This window comes from Alligator sinensis, unplaced genomic scaffold, assembly GCF_000455745.1.
Source record: "Alligator sinensis unplaced genomic scaffold, ASM45574v1 scaffold798_1, whole genome shotgun sequence".
Lineage (NCBI taxonomy): Eukaryota > Metazoa > Chordata > Crocodylia > Alligatoridae > Alligator > Alligator sinensis.
In genome coordinates this window covers 1,205,094-1,216,996 of record NW_005842138.1, presented here as the reverse complement: position 1 = coordinate 1,216,996, position 11,903 = coordinate 1,205,094, and positions in this window count along the sequence as shown.

Sequence of the window (11,903 nt, the reverse complement as noted above, 5' to 3'; positions counted from 1 at the left end):
CTTTTTTATTTGTACTATAGTCTGTCAAATAAGAGCAAAAGGCATTCTGAATAAATACGGGGCTATAATGCACTTGTTCCTAGGATGGGGGTGCATGGGGTCCCTCCTTGCGCAGAAGGACCAAGCACAGTGGAGGGCTGTGAACTTGGGGCTCCCTTTAATGATCTGTCAATGTTGCTGTACAGAAGAGATTTAGCAAGAAGGTTCCTGAAAGTGAGGCAAAGCAAAACCGGTGGTATCTCCATTATATGGTACCACCTGCTATTTTCTTTATCTGTGTTGAATAATGTAAAAGCACAGAGACTAATTCAGACCTTCGATTGGAACAGCAGCCACAAAGCACCTCTACTATCCCTCCACAGTGTGTAAAGAAGGGCTTATCTTCCCTGCTCCTCCAGGGAGACCTCCTGTGTGGATAACCTCACTTCCTGAGCGTTACATTGGGAATAAGATTTGGGGCTACTTTGCTACTTGGAGAAAAACATTTATACAGATTTTTTTTTTAAATAGCTCATTTAATTTGTTGTGGTTCTGCATCACAATAATGCCTGCAATTCCACTGAGTGCAGTAGCTGAGTCACTTGTGTCTAGTGACAACTAAATGAACAAAATCAATATTTATGACTCACCTTATCAAAGTTTCTGGAGCATGGTCTTATTAATAAAGATAAATAAGAAAGGAGCAACTTTTAGACATGGATGGATATTGAAATTGGTACCTGATCAGCCTGAGAAATGCAGGTAGAGAAATGGATATTATAAATGTGATAATTCAGTCTGCCTTCCATACACATTGAAGTTGTATACTGTAGGAATACATTAGGATATCATAGATTCACCTAGGAGCCTAAAAAAGTTTAGTGAATGTTTGGTGTCCAACGTATCTATTTTATAAGAACATACCTTCACCCCTTTAATCCTTGCAATGTGAAGCATCATTAAAGCAACCTAACAGGCAAATAAAGGAAACCCTCTGCATGGGTGCAGAGATAGCAGGCAGCTATTCATATATGGTGTCTCTATTTGGATGTGGTCAGGGCGTTTCTATGCTTTAGCCAGCCTTGATTGCTAGAACAGGCTTTGGTTCCATAAACAGTCAGGTATGCATGTATAGACATTACTCTTTGACTGATGTAAGTGGCCATAGATTGATTTAAACCCATAACCATTCAGAAGTTTGGTGCACATAGACCCATCTAAAAATGGTGCAAGTGTCCTAAGATAGACCTCATCCATTCTACACTAATTGAGATCGATTCAGGTTAGACTAATTTATCAAACTTGTGTACTGTTCCCCTATTGATTTGAGTTAGATTGCTGTCCTCCAGCATCTCAGCCTTCTTTACAGCCCCCCTTGCTCCTGGCAGAGAGGCATGCTGGCACTGAGCCCATGATGGGCTGCTCCAGTTAATTGCCCAGTGTTGGCCACCTCCTGGGGGACCCTATCCAGAGGCAGGGCATATTAGCTGGCATTCCCCCAGGATTAGTGGTAAAGTTCATCCCTCTGGGCCCAGACAACTTTCACTAAGGAAATACTGGGAGTGAAATACTACCACACAGACAAAGGACTGAAACATCCCTCTTATAATGAAAGGATGGGGTAAGGGGGTGGTTTAAGAGCTACACCCGCATTCTCCAGAATTGTCAGTTCCTGCCCACTCCAGTGATGATCCGAGTCCTGGCAGGACCCCAGGTCCCTGGACACTCTGAGGCAGTGGAGCAAGTGGAACTTGCCCCCTGCAGTTCCTGGAGAGGGATCCAGCCCCTCCCTCTCTGCCAAAACATCTCAGAACTACTGCAAGGCCTGCTACCCACCCACAGCACTGCTTTCCAGCTTTCCCTGATCTCTGTTGTGCCAGGTGAAGAGCAATAACATGACTTTTGGCCCCCAGTGGGGGGGGAAGGGGGAGGAAGGGCCAAGATAGAGGACATAACACAGCTTGCCATCTCTGCCTGACTAGGCAAGTGCTGGGAGGGTCCAAAATGCCTGCTCTTATACTTCATTTTTATTAGCAAATGTTGCAACTTCACACAAAGGCTCTGTGTCTCCCATGTCAAATTGCAGAACCACCACCTGTATGAGGGAGGACAGTGTGTGTAGGATGCAATGGCATCTAGTGTTGGTCTTAGGGAAAATGGGACCCTGGAAAACCTTGTATTTTGGCACTCCCTCTCCCCCCATCAGCAGTGCAAGCAGAGACTGAGGCAGGTGGGCAGGGGTTCAGGGCACCCACCTCTGCCCCTGCAAGGGTGAAGGTGTATGCAGTTCTCTCTCAACCTAAACTAGATCACTCAGAGAAAACTGTGTTACTTAGATTAACTCCTCCCCTTTCAATGTCTATACGTGGCCTTAGACTAGTCCTGGGTTTGGTATAGCCCCTATCTTGTGACTTAATCAGGCAATTTCAAAGATGATGAAAAGTCACCTTTGTGTTTTCCCTGGAGGAGCTGCCTTGACTGCTACATTTCCAGATGCAGGTCAATAACTCTGAATAAATACCTTATTTTAATAACACACTTTGCCTTGTAAATGTTAATGATGCACAAATGTTTCAAGGTTTGAATAGGTTCCCCAAACTGCAGATTTCTCCCTGAAATTTATTTGAAACCCTTGAACTTCACATATAATCATTCTTATTGCATCTTCCCAATCCATCCAACTCTGTCTCAAGCACATTTTTTCTATATATCAGCAACATCAAGAATATGTTAGGGAGGCTGTCAGACTGACACTGTTAAAAAGAAGTACTTGGATAGACTGAAAATGTTCATTTCATCATGATACTGGGATTACCTAGGCAAGCTCCATTTCTGTATCTCCATTTGTAAAGAAAGTTTTTTGTGATGAAAGGTTAAGGAAGGAAAGATCTTTTCTGCATGAGAGAATGGAAGGAGTCAGATGTGGCTTAGGCTGATAAAAATTGATTTTCCCTACCTGAATTGCTCCCCAATGAACATCTTTGTAGCTCATCTTCATTGTTACTGGTGGCATCAGTACAGAGAGAAAGGTCCTGCTTAGTGGCAGGCAGTATTGAGGCTATTATTTTTAAGATAAATAAACCAAGGGAAAAATACTGGATTATACATTTTCCTTGCCTAATTAATCACCAGAGAGAGATTCTAGCAATTTTCCTTCCAGCTGCACGTGTGTGTATATAAGAGCAAACATACACTTTGCTTTCATAAATTAAAAGATATAGCTAATAACCCTGTGAAATTCCCTTTCAGCGGTTAGGATTTTTTTGATTGTTTTTATGAAAATCTCTTTTTTATATTAGGTTTTTATTGAATAGTCTTGAACAATTGCTCAGTTAATCTCTAAGCCAGCCAAAATTATAAGAAATGTAGGATATTTTTAAGCATCTTTTAATTTTTAAGCTTCTATCTTGCAGCGAGTAGAAACAAGGAAAAGAAGGACCGTGGAGAGGTAACAACAGATCAGGAGAAGAAATGAAATAAAGAAGGAATCCTTTAGGGTGATAAGAACAGAAGAGTAACTTACCCATTAGTATGAAACAAGCTGCTAGGAACGCACAGAGGCAAAGTGAAGAGGACAGAAAGTTCAATTAAAAAAGGAAGAACACTAAATTATTCTGTTCCCTGCTATTTCCTTTAGAAGGTGGGAGGGTCCTTTAACTGAAGTAATCTGACTGACAAATAGCCCCCATGATTCACTGGAACTGGAATTGCCATTGGCCTATTGCACAATATTGAAACAATATGTTTTTATTCTGCATCAGTAAAAATGGAGTTTCATTCCATCCAAGATCATTATAGATGGGTCCCTCTCAATGGGCTTGATCTTCAACTCCATTAGCTGATTTCTGTTGTGGTTGTCAAGTATCTGGCAATAGTTGTAAAGAGGCCTGACTGCCATATCTCATGAAAAATGCAGAAATGATTTCTTTCTTATTTTAAATTCTGGCTCACTAGAGCTCTCAAAAGAGCCCAATTAGTTCCAGCTTACACTTTAAATATCTCTATGTAAATTTTAAAATGCACTTTATTTAGGGCCCAAACTGCCAATGGAATGTATTGAAGTTATATTTTTAACTGGCCTTGAAATTGACTTAGATATATACACAAAAATGGATTGATTTTTATATTGAGTTTGTGCATATTCACTGCTCTGTACATTCGGAATTAAACATTGGGACTACTGATGGTGCAAATGCCTGATTGGTTCATGGAATCACAGCAAGCTCTTCTGCAAATGCACATACCTTTTTGCATACATATCTTGGACCTCTCTCGTTTGTTTGGGGTTTTATTTTTTAATCTGATTGTCACATTTTGAAGTAAAAGCCTATCCAGCCCAGATGAACCATGTCAGGCTTCAAAATTAGAATTGAAAATTTTGGAAAACAGGCACTTGAAAACCTTTGAGAACTGGTCATAATGCCTGCACTCTTGCTTCTGGCAGAAATAAATCAGTATGAAAAATAAAATGTAATTGAGGAGGAGGGAAGTGAAGTTCCCCAAAAATTTCAGAACCTTCAAAAGGGTCAGTTTAGATTTGATTTTAGTAATAGGCTTGTTATTTTTTCTGAACCATTGACTTATCCAGGAAATAATGTTCTTAAACTGTGTAGTTATAATCTCGAAGTACACTCTACATATTGTTCCATAGGCTTATAAATGAGAATAGTTTTGTGATGAATGTCTGAGAGACAGGGGCAAATAAATAATACTGTAGGGAACTGTAGCATAGTATCCTATGAAGAACAAAAATTGGTGCAATCTGAATAATGTTTCTCTCTTTTTGGTCATCAGAAAATACATTTGCCAACCAATGCTCATTATTGTTAGGAAAGGATGAATAATTCAATGCATTTTTTTCCTGATTAGGACAGATAGTCTAGTATGATATGTATTTTTGCCATCACTGGATGATAGAAAGAAAGATCTTTATAACTAAATGGAATGAATATGGAACTTAAGATCATAGCACCATTCATACCACCAGCCCATAACATTTAGGGCTTGATTTTGAGCTAACTTACACATTGTATGTTGATATAACTTACATTAGTATCTACATTTTCCTGGGGGAAACTGTATTGTGGAGACTATATTCATGCAGCAGCAGTCTTAAATCAACTTTGTTATCAATAAACAGGAAGACCAGTACACAAAACATCCTGTAGTTTGTTTCTAATAGATCCAGGCAATATTATGGGGAGCTTTATTACTCATTTAATTACAACAGAGTGTAAATCAGGTGTAACACCATAAAACAAATGTAATGGAGGGAACATAATTAGTTCCTGTTACATTATAACTCTGTTTTTTTGGATTTATAATTTGACTATAAAATAAAAGGTGGTATGAATAGTGACCTTTGAAAGTTAGTCTCCACTCTATTTACAAATAATGAAGCTTAGCAACCTTATAAATCAAGAAATGTGTTGTTAAAAGATTCAGGGTTTAATGTGTCTTAATTGAATCAGAATCCTCCAAATTGATTTGGAGAGATTCAGAAACATTCAGCGATTTGGACATAGACACAGCTTTAAATGTTTTTTCTACATACCTCTAGGTAGGAGGCTGCTTGTGAACACTGTGATCCTGGGGTGCATGCAGTGTCCTACAGGAATGTGGGGGACTCCCCAGTGTGCTTGACAGCAGACCCAGAAGTGGACCAGAAGCACTTCTGGTTCACTTCTAGGTCCACCAGGAAGCGCGCTGGCCTCCCTCCCCCATGTCCTCCTGGCTCGGTGACTGGTGCCTCCTGGGTCTGGGGGGGCACCCGGGGGTCCCACCATGGCCAATCGTCGGGGGCAGGGGTACAGGGGGACCCCGCAGTGCATTCCCCAGCAGACCTGGAAGTGGACTGAAAGTACTTCTGGATTCACTGCTGAGGACATGGAGGGCCCCCCTGCACTCCTGTGGGACGCTTCATCTGCCCCAGCATCTCAGCATTCACAGGCTGTGCCTGGTACCTTGAGGTATGTAGAAAAAACATTTAAAGCTGTGTCTATCTTCAAATTCAGATGTGGCCAAATTGAATCACGGACAGTGATCCAAATCAATGAATGGAATCACTGTCCCTAGTTTGGGTTGAATCTGAATCCAAATCAAACAGGGCCCACTTCGCACACCCCTAATATACAAACAGACAGGGGTGTTTTACTTTATGACAAAAATGCTGTGGTCTACACTGATATAAATACATAAGCAGAAAAAAATACAAATTAAATTGGAAATGCTAGAAGATTATTTTTCATGGCATTTCTTGATTATTAGATGAGTTATATTTTAGGTACTTCAGGCATTTTTACACGTGCTTTGGGATTTGGCATTGGGAGCTTTAATTAGCAACGTGTGCTAATTAAAAGCACCTGTGTGTCACATGTATCAGCATCCCTGTGTTTCCCTGTGCTGAAAAAATGGTGGCCGGGTGCTTTGAACTAAAGCTCATTGAATATGTTTTATTTCAAAGTGCCCTGCTGCCATTTTTTTAGTGTGGGAATGCTGATACACGTGACACAGAAGGCTGCCAGAGCGCATCAATTTCCATGCTCCAGCATACTCAAAATCCAGCATGTTGAAGCAGGCTCCCCACACATCTATAGGAGCCCTTTATTTCTTGCATTTCTTTAAGCACTTATATTATTGTTTCCAGTCCAAAATAAAATCCAGAAATATAAAATATTTTAAAAATATAATTAAATGTCTGTATTATTATACTTAAAATTATTTAGGTTGGCTAAAGTTTAAGTCTAAACTTAGATCACTATTCATATTTTCCTGAAATCACTTTGTTCATGAAGTATCCTCAAGGCTGATGTTAGGAAAGGTGGAAAGGATGATCAGATTATATGAGACTGGTAGCCTGTTACACAAATTACTATTATTTATTACATAGCAATAGTATGTTCAGTACTGTGCAAGACACTGCATAAAAAGCATTCCTCTAGTGTTAAAGTGTTTAGCTTCTAGAGGGCAGACCAAGCTTCTTCTTTACATGATAGATATCAAAAGCACATCACATGCCTAGAGTAAAATACCAAACTTATCCAAAGAAATATAAGAATCCAATAAAAAGATTATGTCATTTATAATTTCTAAAAATACACAGACTCAAACATATGCTTGCCTGAGAGATCAGAGCCATTTAAAATCTCTCATGTAATAACATGTGCTTTATAGTCTATGAAACTTTTTAATAAAACATAAAAATACAATCATCTGACATAATAGCTTCCTATCATATGGTAACATACCTGCCAGTTTACTCTAGTCTAATCAGTAACTGAACTGTGTATTGTACTTTTATTGGGCTTCCCTGCTGGGTCTATTGCCCACTTAGGAGCACAGAGATACATTAATCATGTTGTGTTTTTTTTTTATCGCTCTTAGCAATCCTGGCTCCCTTTTCTCTGTTTGGCCTTTTTGCACAGCATCACAATGATATCAGATTAAACCTCCAAAGAATGAACTCTCTTTTTCTCTCTCTCTTTCAGCCTCTCCTTCTCATCAGATATAAACTATTTTGTTCAAGTTCTTGTTCCTCTTCACGGTTTATAGTAGTTTTCTGTACAATATACCAATCCTTTGACTACCCAATCTGTTCGACAGGAGGCATTAAAGTTATCATGGAGTGAAGAGAATGCTGTACTTCAGGGATACTGCCATGTTATTTGTCTTCTAGAGAAAAGTTCTCTGCCTTAGGGCTGACTTCCTGCCTTGACTTTTTAGATTTCTCCTATAAAGAGAAAAAGAAAGATAGAAAATCATTTCCAATTGCACTATCATGCAGAAAAAAAACACTCCCTAAGCTTTCAAAGTTGATTGCCTCTATTAACTATTACCTTAATTCACTGTATGATTATTCCCATAAACATTAAGGGAAATAGTTAATCAGCATAATTATATTGTAATTAAAATAATCTTATTTATATTTTAATTTATTTAGCCCCTCCCACCCAGATAAAAAAGCGAAACTGCATCTCCCTAAAAAAGTGAAATCACACCGTATTGCAGTTCTCAATCTGCCTTCTATAACAAAGAGGAAGGTGATGGGCTTAAGGTGATGGATCGGAACATGGATGGTTTGTTTTAGTCCTTATTTCTACTACAAATGGATATAGGACATAATTACTTTGTGCCTCAGTTTCCTATTTCTAATTTTTTAAAATGTGTCTCTCTTGCCCATGTTGCTTACAGAATTAGACTTTTCTTATCATGTATTTGAATGGTGTTCCCAGAAGCATTCGACATGACACCAAAAGCATAGTAATAGATGCTTCACCAGCATTATAAAGACTGATAGCTGGTAGCTGTACATTTATATTTTCAGTCTTCTTATATATATAGGGTTATGGGTTATCTTTCCCAACATGGACTTTTCGTTATTTGTACCCATGTACTTCTCTTATTCATAGATTCATAGATGCTAGGGTCGGAAGGGACCTCAATAGATCATTGAGTCTGACCCCCTGCATAGGCAGGAAAGAGTTCTGGGTTCAGATGACACGAGCTAGATGCCCATCTAGCCTCCTCTTGAAGACCCCCAGGGTAGGGGAGAGCACCACCTCCCTTGGCAGCCCATTCCAGACCTTGGCCACTCTAACTGTGAAGAAGTTCTTCCTAATGTCCAGTCTAAATCTGCTCTCTGCTAGCTTGTGGCCATTATGTCTTGTAACCCCTGGGGGCGCCTTGGTGAATAAAACCTCACCAATTCCCTTCTGTGCCCCCGTGATGAACTTATAGGCAGCCACAAGGTCACCTCTCAACCTTCTCTTGCGGAGGCTGAAGAGGTCCAGGTGCCCCAGTCTCTCCTCATAGGGCTTGGCCTGCAAACCCTTAACCATACGAGTGGCCCTTCTCTGGACCCTCTCCAGGTTATCCACATCCCTCTTGGAGTGTGGCGCCCAAAACTGCACGCAGTATTCCAACTGTGGTCTGACCAGCGCCCAATAGAAGGGAAGTATCACCGCCTTGGATCTGTTCGTCATGCATCTGCTGATGCACGATAAGATGCCATTAGCTTTTCTGATGGCTTCGTCACACTGACAACTCATGTTCATCTTATAGTCCACTAGGACTCCAAGATCCCTTTCCGCTTCCGTTCCACCAAGCAGGTCATTCCTTAGGCAGTAGGTATGCTGGACATTTTTCCTCCATAGGTGCAGCACTTTGCATTTCTCCTTGTTGAATTGCATTCTGTTGTTTTCTGCCCATATGTCCAACCTGTCCAGGTCTGCTTGTAGTTGTTCCCTGCCCCCCGGCAGTCTTCTGACTGTCAAAAGACAAGCATATGCCTTTCAAGAAGACACAGTTCCTAATCTAGGGCTTTATTTGTCATGGAGCTGCAGTAGACTATTCATATATGGTATATTGTTTTTTTTCCTAAAAGATGAGCCAGAATGCATATATCCGTGATGATAGGTAATCATATTTCCATGAGTGTAGAAATTTAGACAGGGCTAAAACCTGAGAGATCTCAATGGATGTTTCAATCTACTGCTATAAGCTTAGTGTAGCTGCAACCCGTAACCCCTGCTACTTGAGAGATAGGAATCCAGCATGAAAGGTCTGCAGTTAGGTAGGCAGCTGGGCAAGGCCTGGCAGCAGAGCAACATACAATCAGGGGAAACTACAAGGGGTCAAAGAGCAGCAGGAGAGAGGACAGTGGCTGCAACTCAGGGTTTAAGCCTCAACACTTGGGGGCAGATTAAGTACTGGGCTAATTAGCAACCTCTGACCAAGAAGAAGCGATGAAGCATACTAAAAGCCTGGTCCCTCAACCAGAGAGCTCAGTCAAGTCCTGGCTATTGCAGAGAGTGGAACTTCTGCTGGCCTGGGTTGCAACAGAAGGGAACCCAGGCAACCTCAGTACCCATGGAAAGCTGCAAGAGCAAGCAGCTACATGGAAGGACATGCTGGGAACTTGGGAGACCCTAGAGGGGATTTATTAGTGAAATGTAGGTGACATAGGGTGCATCTACATGTCACCATATGGTAATGTAGCAACACACTACATGTGCTATGGTGATGTAGCAATCACATGGGTCTATAGTGGTGCGCTCCCCCAGTATAGTGCGATGTAGCAGTGAAATCTAACTGTGTGCTGCACACATGGCACAGTGACCACCTGTACTGTGCTGTGCTTTAGTACTTCCAAAAGGAAGTACTAGAACATGGTGCCGTAGCAACATTGCCATATGGCGATGTGTAGACACACCCATAGGAAAACAGAGGACTGGGTGTGGCTGGTAGGGGTGGTAAGGAGGCTACAGAGGTGCCCAACATAGAACCCGGTAAGGGACTGGCAGCCAGAGGTTATAGCAGACAGAAAGCAGCCTTGTCCTGGGTCTGGGATAACAGGAAGTTAGGCTGGACTTGGTGTGGCCCTGCCCTGGATCAGGGATTTCAGGGAGACTCGAATAGACTGAGAGCATCTTTTTCTGGGTTAGGGACCCCAGGGGGCTAGGAAAGTACAATACAGGTGCAGGGACCTGGAGATCATAACAGAGACTGTGACAGGCAGGCTGAGGTTCAGATGGAGCAGAGCCTGAATTTAATGTGACCAAATGCAAGGGGTTGAGGCTGAGAAAGCTGGACCAGAACAAGTGGGCGAGGCCTGGAGGCCTTCAGCCAGAATAACGGTGAGCTAAAATCAAGAGGGTTGAGGCCTATACAGGAAGGCAAATGTCAATAGCCGTATTGGTCTACAGAAAAAAAGCAATCAGGTCTCGTGGTAGAGGTGATATCTTTTATTAGACCAACAAGATTATTGCAAAAAAAAATTTAAAGAATTATTTTTGCAAAAATCTTGTTAGTCTAATAAAAGATGTCACCTCTATCATGAGCCTTTAATATCAATAGAGTGACACTTGCAAGGCATGGTCATGGCTATAGGGGAGGATGGAGACTATGATTTCAGCCCTTTAAGCAACTAGGACCAGAGGAGTCAGATCTGCACAGGGAAGGCCAGTGTTGATGTGGGGAAAGGGGTGCAGAACTCCAGAGTGACTGTGATGGGGTCAGAGCCCCGAATCAACTGGGCCAAGCTGAACCTAAGGAGGAATAGACAGAGTATAGAGAGGGCACCCAAAGCTTACCAGCCTCTGAGGGCAGCCTCCCCTCTTTATTTCTACCATCAAAGCATGGCAAGTGAGTCAGCAGGGTGAGATCCTGAGAGACTGGAATGAGATCAGGGCAGGAATAAGATGGCTGCTAGGGGACATCACAGCCCTTCCTGGTATACCTAGCATAATAAAGACATTTTTGATTAATCTCTTGCTCTGTCAGAAGAGTACTTAGGATCACTCTTAGCACACTGTCATCGCTTTAAAAAAAATTATATTTAAGATTTATTTTCATTTTTTTATAAAAATGCATTTTATTTAGGAGCATAAGTGTTGTAAATGGAAAACTCTTGCATTTAATGACAGCAAAACAAAAACAAATCTAGTTTTGACAGTACAGTATAAAACAAAATTATGTCCTCCGTAGCTTTTAACAAAGAGAATGAATAAAAAGAATTTTATGTTAGCAAACTTATTCTTTAAAGCTGTCAATCTATTCTTTGAGGTATGCGAGTATGAGAGAAAACAAGGCTTTGTAGGAGAACAGTATACCTACAGGCATATATTTAAGAGTAAGTAGCAATAAAGTTTGTACATGTACACTTAGGATCTGCACCTGCTCCCCTTGGAGTCAGAGGCAAAACTCTCAATGACTTCAATAAAAACAGGATCTGGCCCTTAAGCCTAGTCTCTTATTAGTAGTTGTAGCAGCGAGTCATTTCCTCAGGCACTACTAGCAACTATAAGAGTCCAGACCTATGTGGGTTTGAGTGTGTTATTTAACTGATAACTCTTCTTGCCACAGAAGATAATTCACTGGGGTGAAAAATCAGCTGCCCAATCGCAACTCAACAAGTAGGATCCTGA